This window comes from Hippocampus bargibanti, linkage group LG04 (assembly GCF_051943395.1).
Source record: "Hippocampus bargibanti isolate YZ-2025 linkage group LG04, ASM5194339v1, whole genome shotgun sequence".
Lineage (NCBI taxonomy): Eukaryota > Metazoa > Chordata > Actinopteri > Syngnathiformes > Syngnathidae > Hippocampus > Hippocampus bargibanti.
In genome coordinates, this window is record NC_142737.1 from 23,384,338 (window position 1) to 23,409,766 (window position 25,429).

Consider the following 25,429-nt stretch of genomic DNA (forward strand, 5'->3'; position numbering starts at 1 on the left):
TACAAGCAGACGACCACCAAAAGCTAAGAGCTTCTGTCTCTTGCCGACAACAATCATAGCTGCAGCTATTTAAAACAAAAAACGTCCGGAGTGAAATCTCTCAATTCCCCAATTCCACTCACGGCCCTCGCGCGCAGTGAATTCCAAAAATTCACCCCTTGTGAATATTATAATTAGAATTATTCTGGTCTTACAGTACGGCAGCCAGGGCGCGGTAAACCAGACATCTCGATAAATATTAGGATCGATTTGTCGCGTATATATTTAATACACCTCCAGGCACGACTCAAATGGGGACCCGCCTTGGCCCGATCATCAGAAATAGAACCCATAGTTTGAACATGGGCTATAATCGGACGATATCTTCCAATAAAGTCGCATTAGTAGCCTCGATACGTGGATTACGCGCAAAGAAATCCTTCTGGCCACAAAGGATTCCACATTCGTTCACCCAACATAGCAGCATGCTAGCGGCACTCACCCGTGAAACTCAACCGTGTGGTCAGGTCAGAATGAAGAGGCGCTTCCATCACGCACCCCTCAAGCGCTTCGGACCCAACCGGCGCGGGTTTCTTGGCACCAGAATGTTGGGTTATTTTTTATCGTTCGCCCTTGGTTCATTGCTTCGACGGGTGTTGATGGAGATCGATGGTTAAATCATCAGGGAGCCAGGACTTGAACAGAAAGTTGATTTAATTTGAAGAGCACGGGCATTGTGGGTCGGACGGAGGAGGGAGCGCATGGAGAGAGAGAGAGACGAACGGGCTGCAGGAGTATTTATGTGGCGCATAGTAATGACGCGACAGGATGTGACGTAATAAAATGTGACATCGTGTAAAGGAAGGCAGGATATGACATACGAGGAAGTTCAAAATGTAAACAAAGATTACAGAGCGATGTTTAGAGATGTTTGTATGGCAAATTACCCTAACAGGTTCGTTGTCAGATCTTCCAGGCAGATGATGCGCAGAGCTTGATCGTGGCGTAGAGTCGAGCAAGTCGTGCTGTGAAACTCCGTGCGATGCTGAGCAGGTCTCTGCGAGCGGTGCGTCTGTCTGGGTCTGAGTCCGAGATGAGTCTGATATGATTCTGCCCTGTGGTTCGCCCAATCTCTCTGTCCCGTGACAGCTCCTTTTATACAATTTTCAAGCGTGTGCTATGCGTCAGGGTGAGACGCACATCAAGGAGATCAAGGAATTGAAAGACATGAAAGGGTTGAAAAGCGCACTTCAAAATCATACACACGTGTGACGCAACAAGCCCACCAACGATATATCCAGAAGTTGCAGAATGCCTAAAAATCCGATCGGTCTGGTATATTTGCTTAATTTTGAACTATTTGTGCTGGCTGCAGATGGATTATTTTTCAAATATAGACAATCAAAAAAAACATATCTTTCGGCGAAGTAGAAACAGCCCTTAAAACTGCCCCTGGGATGAATAGAAGGGGCAAGTTGATTTATTTTCCAGCCTTTGACCTCATTCGGCAATATCCTCATGATGTAATGCACATCATTCATGAGGATTGGATTGGATATGCCTTTATTAGTCTCACAGTGGAGAAATTTACATTTCACAGCAGCAAAGTGATGAAAGGAATGAAAGTAGAAAAACAAGAGAGGATCAAAGATGGAAATTAATGTTTAAATTATTCATGGAAATAACTACATGATCCTTTATTAAGAAAATAAAAAAATAATAAAATGTATATTTTCTCTCTCATAAAATATGAGACTTTTATTCGTCATTTGCAACTGTTGTACATGTGTAGGTATTGGTTCGGAAACTGGCCACTTAGCATAATTGAGTGACCATAAAAGGCTTTGATCAGCAATCACCTATCACATACTTTTCCACGGTAATCAGCTGATCAAAATTGGTGACCAACCACAATTGGTGGCCAACACAATTGGTGGCCGATCACCATCAGCAGTGGATAATCGATTGGATTACCCCTACTTTCCACTTTGCCACATTTCCGGCTTATTTAATCAGGACCATGGTCTAAGTCTGCTGTATGGAGCTCAGATAACAGGACAAGTGAGTGGACACACATGGCTAAAAGATGAAAAAGGTATGGTGCCTTCTTGTGGGTGCAGGTCACACTGGCTTTATTATTATTTTTATAATTATGTTTTGGTTGTTGTTCTCTCATGGTCAGAGCTTCCCCGTCAATCCTTTGGGCTCTCTCTTTAGCTACAGCGTCAGGGCCAAGCTTTGACGGCTCGTTGTTGAGATTCAGCAGACAGGCACTTCCTCTTGGGGGCTGACATCATTAGACCTGGGAGCAGCTCCCAACTCCTCATCAGTGTCAGTAGAGGGGGAAGAGATGGAAAAGGGTAGAGGAAGTAAGAGCTGGCAGTGTTTTAAAGCAACTAAGGTCAATAATATGCCACAATTACCCTGGTGGAGTCATACCTTACAAGGCCATATAGCTCATGACTTCTCATCCTGCAAATGTTGTTTAAGTATCTCCTTCCCTCTCAATATGAAGCATGCACAGGAATTTTAGACGGCAAATCAAAAACATAATCGCTTTGAAAAATATTTAAAATGGCTAGCAATTCTCTTTTTTTTAATCTTCTTTTTCTTTCGGCTTTTCCCTTCAGGGGTCACCACAGCAAATCAGTGTCCTCCATCTAACCCGGTTTGGTGCATCCTCTTCTCTCACATCAGCTACCTTCACATATTCTTTGACAACATCCATAAACCTCATCTTTGGGCTTCCTCTCGGTCTCCTGCCTGGCAGTTCAAGGCTCAGCATCCTTCTCCCGATATGGTCACTCACTCTCCTCTGGACATGTCCAAACCCTCTCAGTCTGGCCTCTCTGACTTTCTCTCCAAAGCCTCTAATATGAGTGGTCCCTCTGATATACTCATTCCTGATCCTATCCAACCTGGTCACTCCCAAAGAAAGCCTCAACATAATCAGCTCTGCTTCCTGTCTTTTCCTCAGTGGCACTGTCTCCAGTCCAAACATCATGGCTCGTCTCACCACCATTTTATACACTTTTCCTTTCATCCTAGCGGAAACCCTTCTATCACACATCACACCTGACATCTTTCTCCAGCCGTTCCAGCCTGCCTGGGCACGCTTCTTCACCTCTTTTCCACACTCTCGACAGTTAACTACAAGTACATAAAACCATCCACCTTCTTTATCTCTTCTCCCTGTAGCATCACTCTTGGACTTGTATAACTCTCATTCACACACTGATCTTTCCACGGCATACCTCCACATCTCTAGTTTCTCCCCCACCTGTTCCCTGTTCTCGCTACAGATTACAATGTCATCTGCAAACATCATGGTCCAAGGAGATTCTTGTCTAACATTGTCTGTCAGCCCTTCCATCACCATCGCAAATAAGAAGGGGCCGTGGTGGAGTCCCACCTCCACCTTGAATGCCTCCGTCCAATGTTCCCTCTAAGCGCAAGAACATCTATGCAGCGCACATTTTGCAATGTAACTCAACGAGTGACAGGTGGCCAGCCAATAATGCCGTACAGTTCATGTACGCTACGCAGCCAATCGGATTCTCATAAAACAACTAAATCCGTCATTAAACCGGTCTGGTGGGGTGAGGTTCAATTTGGATCGTTCATACAATAGCCTGCTTAAGCAAAACAGGTTAGGCAACATTCGTAATGCTGATGAGGTGATACCGGTGGGAGTGGGGCAAATAGGCCAGTCGTTAGTCAGGAATGTAGGAACAATCAGTGGGGCCACAGGGAGTGATCCTCAGCTCCCCCCAACCTGAGGGTAGGGACCTATCATAGCTGTGTCCGGCGCCACCATGTCTGGACATTAGGGATATATAAATCAGAATCAGAATCAGAATCAGAATACCTTTATTCGTCCCGCAATGGGGAAATTTGCAGTCCACAGCAGCAATTGAAGAGGGATGGGGTTGGGGTGGGAGTGAAAGGATAGAAAACAAGATATTCTAAGCATAACAAAATAAAAATGTCAACTGTATACTGTGCAAATGTAGATGTGCAAAAACCGTTCTATAAACAAGACTGTACATAGTGCAGAATCAAGAGATGCATTTAGATATATTGCAACAACCCATATTTACAAGTGTCCAGTTTTTTTTTTTTTTTTTTTTTTTTTTCTCACATGTGATCATTGGGAATTGTGAAGCCTGACAGCAGTCGGTAGGAACGAGCGGCGGTACCTCTCCTTCTTGCAGCGCGGGTGTAATAGTCTCTGGCTAAAGGAGCTACCCAGAGCTGTCAGGATGGGCAGGAGGGGGTGGGAGGGGCTGTCCGTCATAGCTTTTAGTTTAGCTAGCGTCCGTCTGTTGCCCACCTCCTCAAGAGAGTCCAGCGAGCAGCCCACGACAGAACTGGCCCGCTTGACAAAGCGCTCCAGTCTTTTTCTGTCCCGGGTGGTGATGCTGCCTGACCAGCAGACAATGCCATAGTGGATGGCTGATGCCACCACAGAGTTATAGAAAGTCTTTAGGAGTGACCCCTGAACTCCAAAAGACCTCAGTTTCCTGAGGAGGAAGAGGCGACTCTGTCCCTTTTTGATTAGGGCATCCGTGTTTGTTGTCCAGTCCAGTTTATTGTTGAGAGTAACACCCAGGTACTTGTAGGAGGTCACCCTCTCAATGTCCGAACCCTGGATGTTCAATGGTGCAGGTGACGATTGTTTCCTGCAGAAATCCACCACCAGCTCCTTGGTTTTGCCAGTGTTGATCTGGAGGTGATTCTGCTGGCACCAGTCCACAAAGTCCTTTGTCAGTCCCCTGTACTCCCTATCGTCTCCCTCTGTAATGAGGCCGACAATAGCTGAGTCGTCAGAGAACTTCTGAAGGTGGCAGGTTGGGGTGTTGTAGTTGAAGTCCGAGGTGTAGAGGGTGAAGAGGAATGGAGCCAGGACTGTTCCCTGCGGCGCTCCGGTGCTGCAGAGAAGCCTGTCCGACTCACAGTTCTTTACCCGCACGTACTGTGGCCTGTTTGTGAGGTAGTCTGTAATCCAGGATGTGAGGTGATGGTCGACTCCGGCATGCTGCAGCTTGTCCCCCAGTAGACTGGGCTGGATGGTGTTGAAGGCACTGGAGAAATCGAAGAATGTGATCCTCACCGTGCTCCCAGCATTCTCCAGGTGCAGCAACGCCGTATGGAGGAGGTAGATGATGGCATCCTCCACACCGATGCTGGGCTGGTAGGCAAACTGCAGCGGGTCCAGCGATGAGCTTGCCAGCGGTCGCAGGTGGGCGAGGACGAGTCTCTCCAGCGTCTTCATCAGGTGAGACGTCAGCGCCACCGGTCTGTAGCTGTTGAGCTCTTTGGGGTTGGCAATCTTGGGCACTGGGACCAGGCATGACGTTTTCCACAGTTGTGGAACTCTGCCCAGCTTCAGGCTCAGGTTGAACAAGTGCTGGACAATGTCACACAGCTGGTCGGAGCAGGTCTTGAGGAGTCGGGAACTGATGTCATCCGGACCTGCTGCCTTCCTCACCTTCATCCTCCTCAGTTGGTTCCTCACCTGCGCAGTTGTGACAGACAGGCAGGAACCAGGAGGCAGAGTGGCGGCTGAGGGTGTGGCAACGGTTGGGAGGGCAGATGTTGGTTGTGGAAAGCTGGTCGTGAGAGGGGGCAGGGAGGGTAAGGCCACAGTGAGAGTTGGTGCAGGTGCAGCTACAGGTGAAGTTGACGGTGGGCCGGGGGCGGCTGGCGTCTTGTCAAACCGATTGAAAAAGTGGTTGAGTTCATCTGCCCAGTCCTTGTCTTTTTCGTTCAATGTCACTGGGCTTTTGTGGCCTGAGATGTTTTTCAGGCCCTTCCAGACACCAGCGACATTGCTGGCTTGCAGCTGCTCCTCCATTTTCATCCTGTAGGCCTTCTTCCCCTCTCTGATCTTCCTCCTCAGTTGGATCTGCACGGCCTTCAGTTCCTCTCTGTTGCCCGACACAAAAGCCCTTTTCTTCTCCTTCAGGAGGACTTTTATGTCGGGATTAATCCATGGTTTGTTGTTGGCAAAACACCGCACAGTCCTGGTGGGTACGGTGTTTTGTTCACAAAAGTTAATGTAGTCTGTGATGGTGTTGGTGAGTGAGTCAATGTCCTCCCCATGAATCTCAGTAAAGAGCTCCCACCTGGTTGAATCAAAACAGTCCCGCAGAGCTTCTTCAGCTTCTGTGGACCATCTTTTGATCGTGCGGGTCACAGCTGGTTGCCTCTGGACAAGGGGTTTGTACACAGGCTGGAGATAAACCATATTGTGGTCTGCTCTTCCGAGAGGGGGGAGGGGGGAGGGTTTGTATGCATCCTTGGCGTTTGAATAAAATAGGTCCAATATGTTATTGTCTCTGGTGGCACAAGTTACATACTGTGTGAATGTTGGGAGGGAGAATTTCAGGGAAATGTGATTGAAGTCCCCTGAGATGATAAACAAGGCGTTGGGGGACTGGGTTTGCAGCTTGTTTACAACAGATATGAGGGGATCGGAGGCAGCGCCGCCATTTGCCGTAGGGGGAATGTACGTCGTCACGGCTATGACGTGTGAGAATTCCCGTGGCAGGTAATGCGGCCGAAGGCTAACGGCTAGCAGCTCGATGTCCCGAGTGCAAAGTTTTTCCTTCACCGTGATGTGCCCAGGATTGCACCATTTGTCATTCACAAATACAGCAATCCCCCCTCCTTTCTGCTTACCGCTGCCTTCATTTCTGTCCGCTCGTACGAGTTGGAAGCCCTCCAACTCTGCGTGGGCGTCCGGAGTGATTGCCGAAAGCCATGTCTCCGTGACGAGTAGCAAGCTGGCTTCCCGGTACTCCCTCTGATGTCGCGTTAGCGCCGCCAGCTCGTCCATTTTATTTGGGAGCGATCTCACGTTCCCCATGATGACGGACGGGAGAACGTGTCGGTATTTCCTCGTTCTTTTCCGGCGATCTTTCCCGGCCCGACATCCTCGTTTCCTCCTCTTCAATTCATCGGGGATGTCTGGTGCGGCGGCCGCTAGTCCGCTATTAGCCCGCCACGCTAGTAGCTGGTCTCGACTGTAAACAATGGGATTCCGCGTGCGCGTGGATTCCCCGTTCACAGGAGCGATGAAAAAGTAAAAAATAACGGCGATGAGCAAAAGAAAAGATGCCCATCTCCTCTCCGTAGGTTTATGGAGCGAGATCAGGCAAAACAAAAACGGAAAAGTAAAGAAGTGAAAAAGTAGACAAGAAAGGGAAAGAGCTGCTGTGGAGGCAGCCACACAGGGGGGCGCCATCTTACTACTACTACTACTAAATGGGGCCGATATGACCAGTCAGACTTTAGTTCACTGATTGAAGCCTTTTGGATAGGAGGCGAAACGTCCGAAACCTTCAAATTTGTACAGATGACGGCTGAAGAAACCTTCTCATCGATGGACCACTCCTGTACGACTGAGAGCTTACACAGACGAAGTCATGATACATGATACAATTCTTTTTTTTTAAATATAAAATACAAAAAGGTTGTGTAACTTTAATTGCCATGTCAAAATCTATTCACCTTATTAGTGTCCATCCGATAAAAACAACCCTTGGTTTGTTCCAGGGCTGGAAGTTTAATCAAATCTAATTACGATTTAGATTTTGGGTCATCGAGATCTTTAAAACATTATCATTGAAGATAAACTGATCAATATTCAAAGCATTGTGGTTTGTGTGACAATGTAAAGGTAACCAAACATACAGTGTTGTGCATGTGATTCTGCTGTACCTAAGTGAAATTTAAACTGATTAACGAAACAGCAGTTAGAGTTGACTATAATAATGAAAATCATGGCAAAATCATTCAGTCATTGTATATTTATATAACACATGTTTTATTCTAACTCATTCACTGCCATTCACGAATTTATTCGGGAATTGAAAATATGACGTACAGCACCATTCACAAATGTTTTTGTTTTGTTTTTTTCCAGGCTTGGGTGCCGATAAGTATCTGGAAAAGGTGGTGGGCAGGGTGCGGAGGGTCAAGTAGGATTTTCTGTGCCCTAGTTTGGATTCTTGCAGTGTGCAAGTCCTCAAGAGTGGGTAGGGCGGTGCCAATGATTTTTTTCCGCCGTCCTAACTGTCCGTTGAAGTCGGATTTTGTCCATTTTTGTGGTGGCCGCGAACCAAACAATGATGGAAGAACACAGGATAGATTCGATGACAGCCGTGTAGAAATGTTGCAGCACCTCCTGTGGCAGGCCATGCTCCTTTAGCAGCCTCAGGAAGTACATTCTCTGTTGGGCCTTTCTCAGGATAGAGTTGGTGTTGACCTCATCTCTACCATCTTGAGCGTGTTCAGCTCTAGGTTGTGATAGCTGCACCAGAGCTCTAGCTGCTCCTCTTGTTATCGGTACGCAGACTCGTCGCCGTCCTTGATGAGACCGATGGCCGTGGTGTCGTCTGCAAACTTTATGAATTTGACAGCTGGGAGTGTTGAGGTGCAGTCGTTCGTGTAGAGAGAGTAGAGCAATGGAGAGAGGACGCATCCTTGCGGGGCTCCAGTGCTCGTGGTTTGTGTTGAGGATGATATAGTTCCCACTCTGAACTGTTGTGTTCGTCCTGTCAGGAACCTGAGGATCCACTGGCAGATCGTAGGGGAGACACCAAGCTGGAGACGTTTGGGGATGAGGAGTTCTGGGATGATGGTATTGAACGCAGAGCTGTAGTCCACAAACAGGATCCTTGCGTAGGTTCCTGTGTTGTCGAGGTGGTCGAGGATGTGGTGCAGTCCGATGTTGACTGCATTCTCCACAGACCTGTCTGCCCGGTAGGCAAACTGAAGAGGATCTAGCAGAGGTCCAGTGATGTTCTTTAGGTGGTTCAGCACGAGGCGTTCAAAGGACTTCATGACCACAGACGTCAGAGCAACAGGTCTATAGTCATTCAATCCCAAGGGTGCTGGTTTCTTTGGAACTGGGACGATAGTAGACTGTTTGAAACAGGATGCGACTTCACACTGCTCCAAGGATCTGTTGAAGATTTGTGTGAAGACCGGAGCCAGCTGGTCAGCGCAGACTTTCAGGCAGGAGGGCGACACTCTTTTAGGTCCCGCAGCTTTCTTGATCTTCTGCTGCTTGAAGAGCCGTCTCACGTTCAGTTCGTGGATCTGTAGGGCAGAGGGCAGAAATACGGTAGTTTCTGGTAATGGTGGGCAGACGAGGGAAATGGGGGTGTCCTTTTCAAATCGGAAAAATAATTTAGCTCATCAGCCAGACCATTGTTGTACATTGCTTGGGGGTATGGTAAACGATAATTTGTTATTGCTTTCAGGCCATTCCACACTGATGCAGAATCGTTAGCGGAGAACTGTTTGTTAAGCCTCTCCGCATAATTTCCTTTGTCAGTCTGTTTCGGGTGAGTTTGTAAACTGCTCGATCGCCGCTTCTAAATGTGGACTCTTTCTCTTTCCTAAGCTGCCCGAGTTTGGGAGCGAACCATGGCTTGTTGTTGTTGAATGAGCGGAATACCGAATATGCAGGCGCTACCGATCCATGCGCACCAAATCCAGCAGACTTTTAAACAGCTTCTTCCCCCAAGCCATTAACTCTTTGAACAGTAGCCCAAATGAAACTGTATAGTGCCTCTTTGCAATTTTTTTGATGATGATACTAGTGCAGCGTGTTCGACCGGAAACAAATTCCTTGTGTGTTCTACATACTTGGCAATAAAAATGATTCTGATTCTGACATGATGTCCTCACAGAATCTAATGTATGATGTTACAGTGTCTGTATATTCAGTGTATTCATCCAATGTGCCCGTTGAAGTTTCAAAGATGCTCCAATCAGTGCAGTCTAAGCATTCTTGTAGGGCTAACTTTGCTTCATTAGTCCATTTCATGTTATACACATCTGAGTTTCTGTCTGTATGTGGGAATTAAGTGGAACAAATAGTGGTCAGAAAGACCCGAAACAGTCTTGACTACCGGTTTTACACATCTGAGTTTCTGTCTCTATGTGGGAATTAAATGGATTGAATAGTGGTCAGAAAGACCCAATGCTGCATGCGCTACAGATCGGTATGCCCCCTTGAGTGCTGTGTAACAGTAATCTAGAATGTTTTCTTCTCAGGTGAAACAGTCAATATGCTGCTTATATTTGGGAAGTTCACGGTTTAGACGCGTTTGATTAAAATCGCCCAAAATGATCAGGGGTGACTCTGGATATTTTAGTTCCACTTTGTTTACATGGTCCGCTAGCGTTTGTATACACGCGTTAGCATTAGCTTGTACACGGCGACGAGAATAAAGGAAGCGAAATCACGTGGCGAGTAGAATGGCTTACAGTTGAGAGACAGCGATTCCAAGCCAGGGATGCAGTGTGCGTCGAGCGTCGTGACATCGGTGCACCATTCTTCGATGATGTAGAAGCATATTCCACCACATTTGGATTTCCCCGATTGCTTCGTGTCGCGGTCTGCTCTGAGGAGACGGAAGCCGGGTAGGTGTAGCACGGAATCCGGGTGTCGGTCACTGAGCCAGGTCTCAGTGAAGCACTGCGCAGCAGAACGTGCAAATGTTTTGTTGTTTTTGTGAGAAGAAGTAGTTCGTCCATCTTGTTTGGTAGTGAGCGTAGATTAGCGAGATGGATCGATGGGAGCGGCGTTCGAAATCCACGCTGCCGTAGCCTGACGAGCACGCCGGCTCGCTTACCCCTCCTGCGCCGGCGTCTCAAAGCTCCGTACAGAGTTGATACGCCACTCGCTACGCAGCATTCACGCTTTTCTATGTTAGCGGTTTGTTCCAGTTTCAAATGTTAAAGTGCTATATAAACCAATATGTATGTATTGCATTGTATTTTGGCCAGCCGCCTTCATTTCAAGATCATATATCTCCAGACCATCCATGAAAGAAGAGAGTCAAAGGTTTCTTATGCTGTGTTGAACGTTAATGTAGTCCTAAAACTCAATATTTTGTGGGTGCTGGAATTCAAGTGACAATGACAAAAACCCTGCAACTGGAGTGGACCTATTTTTGCACGTCTGGCAGTGAATGAGTTAAAATGTCAAAGCAATATTATACACACTGATTTGGCAATGCAGCAACGTGTGCATGCCACACAAACTTTTTTTGGGGGGAATACAAATGTAATATATGATCTGTTTCTTGTTTTGACCGGCACAGTATTATCTCAATGAGTGGCACAGATGGCAATGTAGCTTTGAGTGATAGTTACTGTTTTTGCAATGTAAAGATGCTATCGGGCATTTTAAACGACATTATATTGGATGTTTCAATCACACCGATTGTGACCCAAGAAAAGTTATCATCACAGCATATTCTGCAAGCACATTGTTGTGTTGTTACTGGCTAGGTGCAAAACAGTGGGCAAGGGCCAGGCTTTTGTTAAATCACAAATACCATGAGCATTTATATTGTAGGCAAGGTTAAATGGCTCCCCCTTAACTCTTTCTTTCTTTCTTTCTTCCTCATTCACTATTTGAATGTGTGCAAAAATGTAAGGTGGGCATGTCGCAGAATAACAAATGCAACAGGCCTTCCCATACAATTTTGAATTTGTATAACTGAAAGTAGAAGAATAAGGTGTTCAGGGCTAAAAGGACCTGAGGCTATGATAGTAGTTTAAGATTTTTGTTCGTTGAATAAATAAAGTACAAATGTTTGAGGTCATTTAGGAATAATGAATAAGTATTCATTATTTTTCCAATCCCATCCCAATGAAAATAATTGTGATAATTTCCCTTGTCATCAACCCCTTCTTTGTCTTTCCCTTTTTGTTGTAGTCTGTGTGGTGTCACCGGTGCACACCGCAGCTTTCACGTCTTTCAATTCCTTGATCTCCTTGATGTGCGTCTCACCCTGACTCTTTGTATTTCCCTTTTTGTTGTGGTCTGACAACCACATTTGCTATCTGTCTGGCTTTCAGATGCCATTTCTATGTAATCCCATCCGTGAAAATCATTATCATGCTGCAAGAAACTATTTGCATGCATTACCAAAGAAGGAGTGGTTTGTGCTGTTTGAATTTGCATAGAGGCTAAAATATATATTTGTAGGTTCAAATGAAAATACAGTGATACCTCAGCTTACGAACTTAATCGGTTCCCAGAAATTGTGTGTAAGGCGAAAAGTTCGTCTGCCAAACATTTATTTCCCATAAGAAACCAGAGAATAATCCGTTCCCAGGTCCCCATAAATAAACCTTAAAACTACACAAAATATACCTTATTTTATGTGTCATAAATGTGTTATTGTATTATAATTAAAGAAATAAACTGTACTGTCTAATAAAGTCGTTTTATTTACCTTTGTGATGGTCGTTTATGTAGTTGCCTCTTGGTGATATCCGAGTGAAGTTCTCACGCTTTCTCGGCGATAATATCCTCACTCACTGTCCCCTGCTTGCTGCTTTTCGTTAATCCAAATAAATAGAAGTTTTTCAACCTCTTCTATTGCCTTAGACCAGGGGTGTCAAAGTCATTTTTTGCCGCGGGCCACATTGTAGTTATGGTTTCCTCTCGAGGGCCGTTATGAATTTGGGGAATGAATTAGAATGTTTAAATCCCTTCAAATATTACATATAGAGCACACAGCAAATTAATGAATAACTCGTTTTCAAATCTGAAGTCAAGAATAATGACTTTTATTGTGGTTGACATCCAAAAATATGACATTTTGGCTCAGATTTTAGCAATCATCATGGAATTTAACAAGTTTGATTTGCTTTCGCGGGCCGGAAAAAAATGATGTGGCGGGCCGGATTTGGCCCGCGGGCCTTGACTTTGACACCTGTGCCTTAGACCGTTGCTTTGACAACACAGAAACACTCTTAGCCACACGTAGCAATGGTCGATTTAGCGTACTGGGACACTAAATCACATAAACACACACCTCATTAGTGTTTTTCGATGGTCTCCTTTTTCTGCTTGACCGTAATTTTCTTTTGTGTCCTCTTCGACTTAACACTAGCCTGTGGTGGGTCTTTTTTGGTCGCATAAAGGCAAAAGTACTCCACTTGCTAGCAAACCACCTCTGCACTCAAACGGGGTGTGGAAAACTTGTCTGCCAGCCACCGTGGCGCAGTTTGACCGTGTGGTTTGATTCGTGCGCCGAAAACTAGTTTGTATGCCAAGATTATGTTCTCGCAAATTTAATGTTCGTAAAACAAAAAGTTCATTAGCTAAAGCGTTTGTAAACTGAGGTATCACTGTACTGTTTTTTTTTTCCTGTCAGAGATTAAATGACACGAATCGTGATTGAGTCTGCAGTGTGAATTGTCCCTCCTCCTCACAGTAACCCCATGCTTTAGGATTTTTCACATATTTAGATTTGTCACACTATATAAAGATGGCTTCATTGTTGCAATGGCAAACTGACATCAAGCAGTGCATTAAAAGTGCATCTGTTCAGTCTACTTTGTTGTCTGATCCCCCCACATAAAGAGACCAAGGCGACACATTGTATTTTCTCGGGCATTGGTTCTGGCACTGTGTCAGCACACATTGAGACTGAGCTTTCACTGCTTCATGGAAGGGTTACAGCTTACAAAAAAACCTGAAGAATATACCACTGAGACAGCTTGTGGTGAATGAGTGTCATCTTCATTTTCTTCAGTCTCTTCATGTTGGACCTCATGTGGGCAGCAACATTTAAGGTACTGAAAGTGGGTGACCGTTATTGTAAAAGGTTGTCCAAAGCCATAAACTGGATACCATGTGTTTTTTGGGGGATGTGTATGACATAATATCTTGAAGAAAAATGAAAGATAAGAGCAAGTGTATGTAATGAGAAATACATTTTGCCAAATAAAGACATGATTTCCGATTCTTTTCATCATACTGAGACATATTGAGGTAAGTCATAAGATTGCTCCATTTTATGTAGCCTTTTTTTTGTCTGTGAGTTTTTACCATTGTACCATTTACACCCATTTTTTTGACAAATACACTTTTCCCTGTCTTTTTCTATGTTTGGTTGTCACTTTGGATGTCCTCTGATTTACTTCTGTGATCCATCTTAATGCAGCGAGCAATATAGTTTTCTCACAAGTGCATGCTTCAGGATTTTTGCACACTAACAGGTAACATCTTTCATGTACAAATGTACAAACTATGAACTCATCAGTTACTAATAGAGTTACATGCATTGTGGTGGCTGAAATTGCAGTTAATTCAAATGCAGCCATGTCATTTATTTAACAGGTAGCAAGTGTGCATTCTCTTGGCAGGAAGCTGTCACATCAACGTTTTTTCTTCAATACAAAACCTGATTTCCATTTGAAACTTATGGTTTATCTCTTCATATCTGCTTCCTTTCACTTCTTCCTCTCAATCCCCTCCTCCAACCTGTCACCTCTGGTCCATTGAGGAGTGACGGAAGAGACAGTTGAGAGGCAGATGAATACCTCCAGAAAAAGGTTCTCTTCTCTTCCCCGGAATCTTGCCAGCAGATAATTCCAGCCCTAATCTTTGCAAACTCATAAACCATGCTAGTGAAAGAAGATAATATTTTCAAAATTCTACATCCTTTGTTCTTCAAGGAATTAGAATATGTCAATGTTTCCTGTATGTTAAAAAAATAATGATTGAAAGATGTTTCTTTTTCCATAATTATGTTTAATGAATGAATGAAATGCCATAGTTTCTTATGACATATTTTATTTCTTTGTACCGGTATATGCTGTACTGTATATTACATATAAATTTAGCAAATCACTTTCTGGAATGGAATTGAATTCACAATATCTGCTGTTTGTATTCAAATCAGAAGAGGCATTGTGATTTTTTTAGGCATCATTTTATAATCAAGGCACATGTTTTACAGTGAGCTACATTGAATGATGGCCCTTTTACAGTATGTATTTTTTTTTAAATTGTCCATCAATTGTGTAGTTTTTAGATTTGTATGTTTAATCAATGGAAAATATCTCTTGTCTTTTAATTACATATTGACTAACAACATGTGCAGATCGGACCTAAATTTTCTCAATTTTCAATCTAAGTTGCTTGAACTTGAAATTAACACTGCCGTCTTGAAGTCATGTCTATCAGAGGAGAACACAAGCCGCATCACTGAGACAGACTGAAAACAGCAGACTGTATCAATGCGCCATTTGCTGCTTGTTACGACGCTAATACCTTGATCTCTACCTCTCCGCTACACCCTCATTAGCCAAAATGTCGTTACCCAAACGGAGAAAAGTAGATAAGGAGTGTAAAATTTTCAAATAAAAATGGACCACGTCCTATTTATTTACAGAGATGCACGGAAAGCATTTGTGCGTGGTGTGTTTGCAACAAGCTTCGGTATTGAAGGAATATAATATTCGACACCACTACGAGACTAATCACAGCGAAAAATATGACGGGTTGCAAGGACAACTGAGAAGAGAAAAGATGAACAAATTGCTGGCGGGTGTGAGGAAACAGCATCCGGAGCCGAGAAGTCAGTGAAGCAGCGGTAAAAGCCAGCTACCTCATTACTAGTGAAATAGCATTAGCATCGAAGCCGTATTCCGACGGTGACTTTGTTAAACGATGCATGATGAAGGCGGCTGTACTTGTAACTAAACTTGTCAAGTCATTTATTGCATTTTCCGTGGCAATTGACGAGAGCACTGACATCACAGACGTGGCCCAACTGGCCATATTTATTCGAGGAGTTGATGAGACATTGACTGTTACTGAAGAGTTTCTTGAGTTGGTCCCAATGATGGACACCACAACAGCCGAGGACATTTTCGGCTGTGTCGTTGCTGCATTGGACAGAGTTGGAGTGGACTGGTCCCGCGCTGTCAGCCTGGCTACAGACGGCGCGCCATCCATGGTCGGCAAAATAAGCAGGTGTCACGACAAAGTTCAAAGACAAAGTACAAGCCCTTAATGGAGGAGATCGTTTCTGGACATTTCACTGTATTTTGCACCAGGAGGCATTGTGTTGCAAGTCGCTGAAAATGGACCACGTCATGGAAGTGGTTGTTTAAATTTCATCCGGTCCAGAGGTCTGAACCATCGTCAGTTTGACAAACTTCTCAGCGACAGCAACATTAAACATCATTTGTCTAAAATCTATATTTCTAATATACAAACAATTTTAATTCAAGTCGAATAATTTATTCATACATAAAATAAACTATATCTATTTTCTTAAGTTACTACACAATAAATGCTGTGCTATTTTGATATGCTACGGTACAGAGATGACAAAGAGAACAGACGAAGCACAATATTTCTCATTAGTTTCTACTGAAATTTCTTTGCTTGGAAGATTTCCAATGTTCTGCAACAGCCCTGAAATAATGTCCCTTATCCGCTAAATTCGAATCGTTAACAGCAGTTTGCTGAAACGAATTGTCACTCCGTTGCTTCTTAAAAAAATGAAAATATGTTTGTGTTTAATATCTATTCTTATCTTTAATACCTGTTCTCTCGCTCCATAATGCAACCATTTATGTCGATGTCGTTCGATGTAAATAGTGCAATGTATCATGGCTAAATGATTATTCAATTATATTATCTCAGCAGTTTCCAGCGAATCACGACAAAAGTTAAAACCACTCAATCAAAACGAACAGTTTTCAATTGCTGTTTAACTAAATTTGTATCTTTAGCTATTTTAAAAGATGTATGTCATATGAGGCGCAGATCACGTAGCAATATGGGCCAATCGTAATAGACGCGCGCCGGTGGAGTGGTGTTAAAAAGTTGCTCCAGCGGCTGTCAAAATGCGTAAATGGGGCGGCCCAAATGCATCGCTGCACATGTGTTTTTGCGTTTACAATAGAATCGGGGCTGCAGTATTAGCTGTATGTATCAATTTAATTCTATTTTATAAAAATCATCGAGTAATACTGGCTGCACTGGCCCATGAACCACGGTGAAGGTGGTGACAAGAGTCTCGAAAATACGATTTATGAGACCAATCTATGTCACCGTAGTTTCATCATTACCTGAATGAAATATGCTGGATACTCTCGATGCTAGTGTGCCACGTTGTTGGCATAAGGCCATGACATTGAAAGCTACATGCAGGGATGCAATTGTAGGCCTCGTGTTACTTATACATATTTTCACATAAATATGTTGTGGTGGGCATGCTCATTCCTCTACTGCTACAACGTCTTACTTGCTTAAGGTTGTCCATCGTGTCCGATGACAGTCCATCGCTGCTTCTTCTTGTGGGACCATTTAATGTGACTGTATAGCCCAATCCGTGATCCACACTGCTTGCCACAGGCAGGGCAGGTGAAGGCATTGACTGGGGTTGTGGGTATGGCACTGGCATGATGTCTCCTTTGACGTTTCCTGGTCCGTCGGTCACCTCAGTCTTCCTCAAGTTTCTGTATGCCTTGTTGGAGGAGCTGCCGCCAGATGGAGCATTGAGCTGCAATGTCCTCCAGCTGGGTCGGTCAGGTTCAGGCCGCATTTTTTCATGGCAGTATTCACCTGGTCTTTATAGCCTTTTTTGGGGCCTCCTGCCAGGCGGCGGTCGAGATGGAGCTGGCCATAAAGCACCTTACGTGGCCAGCGCTCTTCTGGCATCCTGATCACATGGCCTAGCCAGCGAAGTTGGTGCTGGGTGACTGTAGCTTCCACACTGATGCAGTTGGTTTTGCAGAGTATTTCAGTGTGGTGGACTCTGTCTCTCCAGGATAGCCCAAGGATGCATTGTAGGCACTTGATGTGGAAGGCCTCAAGTATCCTAAGGTGGCGACTCTAGAAGAGGGTTGACACAACAACAGCTCGATAAACTGCTGTCTTGGTGTGGAATTTGAGGTCTTTGTTTTGAAAGACTCTCCTCCTAAGTCTGCCAAAAGATGCTGATGCCTGTTTGATCCGGTTTCGTATCGCTCTGTCGATGCTGCAGTCGTCAGAGAGAAAGCTACCAGGTATTTGAAAGAGTCCACTATTGCTAGTGGCTTATTGGAGATGGTGAATGTTGGTGGATGAACTGGAGGAATGGATGCCCACTGACAGATTACCTCAGTCTTTTCCACATTGACAGAGAGGCCCAGTCTACCATAGGCATCTGCAGCATCTGGGAGACTAGCTTGTAGTGCTTCTGGTGTATGGGCCATAACTGCACAGTCATCTGCATATTGGAGTTTGATGACTTGCTCTGATCTTACTTTCGTGACTGCGTGGAGTCTCCTGATGTTGAATAGATTTCCATCAAGCCGGAAATCTACGGTAACCCCACTGTTTTTCTCATGGAGCAAGAGTGTCACAAACAGGAGGAAGATGTTGAACAGGACTAGTGCGCGGTCACATCCCTGGCGTACACCAGTCTGCCACATTAGGGTCGCATACACTCACACAGGTTTTGGTCTGGAATGCCCCCGTGGGGACACTTTAGGAAATGTCATGAAACGTCTTTAAAACATGGTTTGAAATCTCTCAGAGCAATTTTCCCGTGGGGACCTCATTTTGCAGTCTCTCAGAGCAATTTGCCCGTGGGGACCTCATTTTAGGTCTTGATGTTGGGGCGGGGGAGGGGGGGGGTTAGCGACGATGTCACTGATGCCACTTTTACTGGGCATAGAGCCCAATCCTTGAGCCGCAGACACGTTCACAGATGGAACATGGGAGGCCGGATGGCAGGGGGGTACCAGCCGCCTGCTGGTGTCGTTGAATGCGTCTATGTGGATTTGATGTATTTCAGAGACTATCCTGACACAAGTGGTCTGCCAGGTCTGTCGGTTTGTGGCCAAAGTTTCGAGCTTCCTGATGTTGATGTTGGCTCGTTTAAGGAGGTCCCTGGTGTAGTCCTTGAGGCGTCGCTTTTGCCCCCCTGCAGAGCGCTTCACATCTTTCAGCTGTCCATAGAGGATTTGGCGGGGCAGGCGGTGATCGGGCATGCGGATGGTGTGTCCAATCCACCGAAGGTGTTTTTTTGCAACTGCCGCTTCCATGCAGATGGAATTTGTGCGCTGAAAGATGTCTGAGTGGGGAACTCGATCTTCCCAGGACAGGCCAAGGATCTTCTGCTGGCTCCAGATGTGGAAGGCCTCAAGGGTAGTTAAGTGCCGGCGGTATGTGGTCCATGTTTCTGCCCCATAGAGGAGAGTGGACAGACATACTGCGTTGTATACGGCAATCTTGGTTCCAATTCTCAGATTTCGGTTCATAAAGATTCTGCTGCGTAAACGTCCAAACGATGATGAGGCTTTATTTATACGATTGTGTATTTCCATGTCAAGGGAGCACTTGGTGGACAAAGTGGAGCCAAGGTAGGTAAAATAATCCACTATATTTAGTGAAATGCCATTGATGTGAAGGCTGGGTGGTGTGGGAGTTGGCGACACAGGTTGGAACATGAGCTCTGTTTTTTTATGTTGATCTGGAGACCAAAAGACTGGTACAAATTAGAAATGGTATTGAGAGCCTGCTGCATAGATTCTGAGCTGTGAGCTAGTACAGCACAGTCATCAGCATACTGAAGTTCGCAGATGTGGCAGATTTTTGTCTTTGTGTGGGCCTGGAGACGTCTGATGTTGAAGAGGTTTCCATCGAGGTGGTACTCCACGCGGATGCCATCTTCATGTCCGATGCCTTTGTGAAATAGGCACGTGACGGCAGAAAGGAGGATATTAAAGAGCGCTGGAGCCAAGACACAGCCCTGCTTCACCCCAGAGTTCACCCCAAAGAGCTCTGACTGGAGCTCTCCGAAGAGTACTCTGGCTTGCATCCCGTCATGCAGCTGCTGGAGGATGCAAAGAAACTTGGGTGGAACCCCAAGTTTGGAGAGGTGCTTCCATAGCAACTCACGGTTGACGGTGTCAAATGCTTTGTTGAGATCTATGAAGGCGATGTAGAGGTCCAGGTGATGTCCTCTGCTCTTCTCCATAAGCTGCCTTAATACAAAAATCATGTCTGTGGTGGATCTTGTCTTCCGGAAACCACACTGCGTTTCTGGAAGCACAGACTCTGAGAGATGCTTGGCCAGCCTACTGAGCATGATTTTGGACAAAATTTTCCCTGCGGTGGAGAGGGGAGAGATTCCTCGGCTATTCCCACACACTGTTTTGTCCCCTTTCCTTTTGTAGATTACAATGATGTTGGCGTCCTTCCAGTCCTGTGGGAGCTTCCCGTGTTCCCAGATGTTATGTATAAGGAGGTGCAGACGGCGCGTGAGGAGATAACCTCCGTGTTTGTAAACTTATGCAGGGATGCCATCAGGTCCAGCACTTTTGTTGTTCCTAAGGCTCATGATGGCCTGCCTGGTCTCCGAAAAAGATGGTGGGGTGTCAAGGCTCATGATTGGCCTGGAAGATTGTCCAGAATTTTTGAGTTGACGGGGTTGGTGGTGGTGAGAAGGGTCTCGAAATGGTTTGCCCAGCGAGCAAGGATCTCATGGCGGTCCTTAAGGAGCACAGAGCCATCAGCAGATTGCACTGGAGAAAGTTTTTGCTTTCTAGGGCCATACAGTTCTTGGATGGCATTGTAGAAACCCTGGGTGTTGTTACAGTCTGCCAGATATTGGATCTCATGTGCCTTCTGCAACCACCAGGAGTCTTCCATGACACGGAGTGCCCGCTGGGTTGCTGCCATTGCTTCGGTAAAGATTGCTTTCCGGGTGTGAGACGTGGGACATGACAGAAGAGCTTTGTGGGCCTCATGTTTTGCTTTTAGAATGGACTGTATTTCATCAGAGTTTGAATCGAACCAATCCTGGTGTCTTCTCCTTGACTGTCCAACCACTTCTGAGGCTATGCTGTAAATAGCCTGACGCAGAGCTTGCCAGTCGACCGGTTCCTCTGGGATATTGTCGAGTTTTTAGGCAAGGAGACGTTGAAGGTTGGCTTTGATGGTGGGGTTGGTCAGTGCTGTGCAGCAGAGCTTTCCGTTGGGAGCTGTCCTTGGACGACGGGGAAGTATGCGTATAAGGAGTTTGGATCTGACCATATGGTGGTCAGTCCAACACTCAGCTCCACACATGGCACGGGTGATAAGGACATCCTGTATGTCCTTCTGACGGGCAATCACATAGTCCAGGAGGTGCCAATGTTTGGAGCGGGGGTGCTGCCAAGTGGTCTTGAACCTGTCTTTCATTAAAAGATGGTGTTAGTAATGACCAGGTGATGCTCTGCACAGAGGGAGAGTAGCCGAAGGCCATTGGTGTTCATCTTTCCCACTCCATGCTGGCCAATAACTTCATTCCACACGAGATGTTCCATGCCCACCCTTCCATTGAAATCTCCCATGATGAGGAGCTTATCCGTGGCCGGAGTTTTCTGCAGGATGGTGTCCAGAGCTCTGTAGAACTCGTCCTTGACAATGTGGTTGGCATCCAGAGTTGGTGCGTAAGCACTGATGAGTGTAGCGAAGCGTCCCTTTGCCAAGGGAATGCGCCAGGTCATCAGCCTTTCATTGATGCCAATAGGGGATTCCGGAATGCATTGCAGAAGTTAGGACTTCACAGCAAAGCCAACTCCATGGATACGGCGGTTGCCTTCGGGGACCCCTTTCCAGAAGAAGGTATACCCTGCACCAACCTCTGTCAGGGAGTCTTCTCCATGTAGTCTGGTCTCGCTGAGGGCCGCAATGTCGATGTTGTATCTTGCGAGCTCCATGGCTACAAGTGCTGTCTTCCGGTGGGGCCTCTGAGCGGTTTGAGCCGGGTCCAACAGCGTGCGGACATTCCACGAAGCAATGCTGAGTTTTTTTGTGATTCGTTTTTTGAAGTTTCGACCGCAGGGGGGATGCTCCGACTATTGCGGTTTACCGTCCGGAGTGTGGAGAGCAGACAATTTTTAGACCACTTTTTCTAGGTCCTTCCCCAACACAGGGGTGAGCAGTGTGGAGCTGCTCAGACACAATGGAAGCTGCCGAGGAGATGCGCTGCTCCATCCCGCACTATCAACGACCATCACTCCATTGTCGTCTGCGTGCATGGTTTGGCTAGGCACTTCCAGCCACATCCTTGGCCTGTGCCCACTGCCATTCCACATCGCCACAGGACTTTGGTTTTTTATGGGATGGGGGGGGGGGGGATTGGGGCAAGAAGCTTGCGCAAAGGTAGAGATTAAGGTGAGTGTGCACAGTCCACACTTCCACCATCTTCACTCTTACCAGATGAGATTCTGGTGGCATGAGGACACTCATGATGACCATTTTCTGGCAGGAGTTGCAGGGGGCTGCCGGTAGTCCGGTTTGTTGGACTCCGCCTACGCCTACCCCTGGGTGCGGGTTTGGGATCACTCTTTGTCTGGCCTCTACCCCTCAAACTGTTCGGCTTGGGTGACCCTGCCAGGAGTGCAAGACTCCGGCCGACATAGCTCTCAGGGTCATTGAGACGCACAAAGTGCCTCACCACGATAAGGTGGTGATCCCAGTCGAGGCACACACACACACACGCACGCACACACGCACACACACGCACACACACACACACACACACACACACACACACACACACACACACACACACACACACACACACACACACACACACACACACACACACACACACACACACACACACACACACACACACACATAGCACAGGGGTGGGTGGAAAAGTCCTCATTGACAACCGCTGAAGGAAGGTATCTTTTAAATATGTTAGCTGGGTAGACAGACCCTACTGACTGCACTGTACCACCTCTCTTCTTTCACAGTCCTTTCCTCCAACACATCATTTCTTCCAAAATTCATTGGCAGTCAGGGCTGTGCAGGCAAACAATAAGTTCTGAAATGTTTTCTTAGGGCAAGAGGAGTCCTCAGACATCAGACAAAAAGCACGTCAAATCGAAGCCGATTCATGACACATGTTGCAGCTGCTTCCTGTTCAAAAGCCCAAAGCACTCTGGCTGTCTTCTCCCGGTCTCCCTCTGTCACGTTGTGACTGCTTTCCACATTCTGAGAGACCATCACTGTTCCTTAAAACCTAACAATAAAATAAAATCCTTCATCTGTCTACTCTTCCTAACATGCATAATGTCTTTACCCAGTCTAAGACACGAGCACAAGCATGCAGCATTGCATTTTGTACACCTTTTAGGTTGATAGAAGTCTTGTATTTTACAATAAAATTTTACACTGATTCTTGATCATTTCAAACAGCATTTTAATATACAGGAGGTATGCATATTTTTCTTTTTGCAATCAGAAAAAGAAGGCATCATAAAAAACTAATGTCGTGGCTAGGACATTATTTTAACCACATGATTTTATTCAATGATTGTTTCTTCTAATTTCACATAATGGATAGTGCACGCAATGTAAAAACAATGGCACATCTCACTGTTTCCACTGATTCAAACCTTCTCTTATTTTTTTGGGAATCTGACAGACCGCAATCTTTTACATGCCCCAAGTGTACTTGACAATTAGATGGCAGAAAGTAGACAAAACATACATTACGTACAATATACAAAACATAAATTGTGTACACTGATCTGTGGGCGCGATGGGTAGCACGGGTGGTGCAAATAGATTTCTTTTTTTGACTCGATCAAGGGCATCAAGAAATATTGTGTTGCACATGGACCCAAACAATCAGCATGGAACAGCTGGAGGTACGAACAATCTCAGTTTTCTCAGAAAAAGCCATCCACTTTACTGGTGGCAATCGCCAAAACTATGAAAATTGGGTGATGGTGATCTGCCAGGAGGGCATTGGCTCTATGAATGCAGAAAACCTGGTAGAAATGGCAGAGCTCATTCAATTCTAATGTTACTTCCCATATTTACTGATCATGTGTTGCGCTCTCCACCATGGTAAGGGAGATACGGTGTTGTGGGATCCAGAAAAAAACACAAGACAAGCAGTGCGATACGTCTTGACTCAACAGTGGTTTACTTCGAAAGCCCAGATGTCATGCAAACGTATGCGTACAACAACTTCCTGTCCAACCCTGTAAATCAGTCCGTCACGAATCACAAACCGAAGCAGGCGTTCCTTGTTTAAATAAACATTTTCAATATATATCATTTGTAAACCAATGTAACTATGCGAATGTAACCAAAATACTAAATAAGATACATTTCAACCTGTCACATACTCCCCCTCAAAGGTACTAGTAAATACCTAAATGCGCTGGACGATATACCCAAAACAACCCAAAATATGAACTATAATAATGAACAGTTTACAGACTGGAACTCTTTTCATACATTCCGTTTGAATTATACTCATCAGAGGTCTTCGTGTGTCCATCTCACTGTACTATCAAACAGAAGTGTCGATTAACCATCTCTCTAGTACTCCGGAACATAATAAGGGTGTGCACCATACATCCAAGGCATTGTCTGTTCACCATAACATGGTACTGTCCCTACATTGTAACAAGATGGCGAACCAAGCCTATCAAACGTGAATACCTTGGGTCTCCTGTGCTCTCGTCATGGCTGTTGATTTTCCAATATCAGAATTACTGGGGGGTAGAGGGAGGCACACCGTCACAGGTGGATCATTTTCCTGACCAATGTTGCCTTCTGGAGGTTGGTCAACTTCCGCAGCTCCCGGCTTTGTCCCCGGCAGTTCATTCCCCGGTTGATTGTCATCATGATGGGTTGTCTCCACGAAGCTCACGTCCCGCAGTTCTAGCAAGTCTGGCCGGGTGCAACGCTGGATAATACTCATCCTCCTCATCATCCTCTTCTGAATCCATCTCTGGCATCTTGTTCGATCGTTGCCGAGTGGACTTTTCCTTTGACTGGGGCTGTAGTGAAGTCTCTAATAGCAAATGATCACATGGCAGCAAGAGATTGCGGTGGAGTATCCTAGATCTGCCCTTCCCCCTCTCAGGTTTCAGCTCATAAACTAGAATGTCTTTGCTCACTTGACGAACCACTGTATGAACAACATCCTCCCAGTGGTTCCTCAGTTTGCCTGGACCTCCGCGTGGGGTTAAGTTTCGAACTAGAACACGATCACCGGGCAACAGGGTAGAATACTTTAGTTTACTGTCATATAGTCTCTTATTCCTGGCAGCAGCTTTGTTGTTATTTTCTTGCATGATCACATACGCTTCCTCCATACCCTGTTTCCACTTCTTCACATTGTCATTCTGGTTGGTGTCATCCTGGTTAGAGTCTGGATTCAAACTAAACAACATATCAACTGGTAAACGTGGTGAACGTCCATAAAGTAAGTAAAACTTGTACTTCTGGTACAGTTGTAAGCATGAACTAGTTTGTTTAGTGAGTCTTTCCAGTTACTCTTTTGTTTCTCTGTCAGTGTCTTTAACATCTGGATCAGTATTCGATTAAATCGTTCAACCTGTCCATTTCTCTGTTGGTGGTAGGGAGTTGTCCTTGAACCCGCAACCCCACAATATTCCTTCAGTTGAGCAAAAAGTTGATTTTCAAATTCACCACCCTGGTCATGGTGAATCCGAAGGGGGAACCCAAACTTTAAAGCATAGTCATTAAAGATGTTGTTTGCCGCTGTTTTGCCATTTGGACGTTGTAGCATAAACTTGAGCAAAACATGTAAAATGGTCTACTCGCACAAGCACGTATTCATAACTACCCTTACATTTGTCA

At 45.4% G+C, this 25,429-nt stretch overlaps 1 protein-coding gene across 13 annotated transcripts in view; it reads left to right on the plus strand.

The window, feature by feature from the left end:
• The window catches only part of fbrsl1 (fibrosin like 1), a 476,317-nt gene that overhangs the window by 138,544 nt on the left and 312,344 nt on the right, over positions 1-25,429 (plus strand). The window contains exon 1 of one of the 13 annotated variants that reach the window (XM_088994776.1): positions 10,294-10,419. The exons of the other annotated variants lie outside the window; for them this stretch is intronic. The gene's annotated coding sequence lies outside the window, so the exon portion shown is untranslated. Of the gene's footprint in view, positions 1-10,293; positions 10,420-25,429 lie in introns of those variants that run through there. 13 annotated transcript variants of the gene reach the window in all.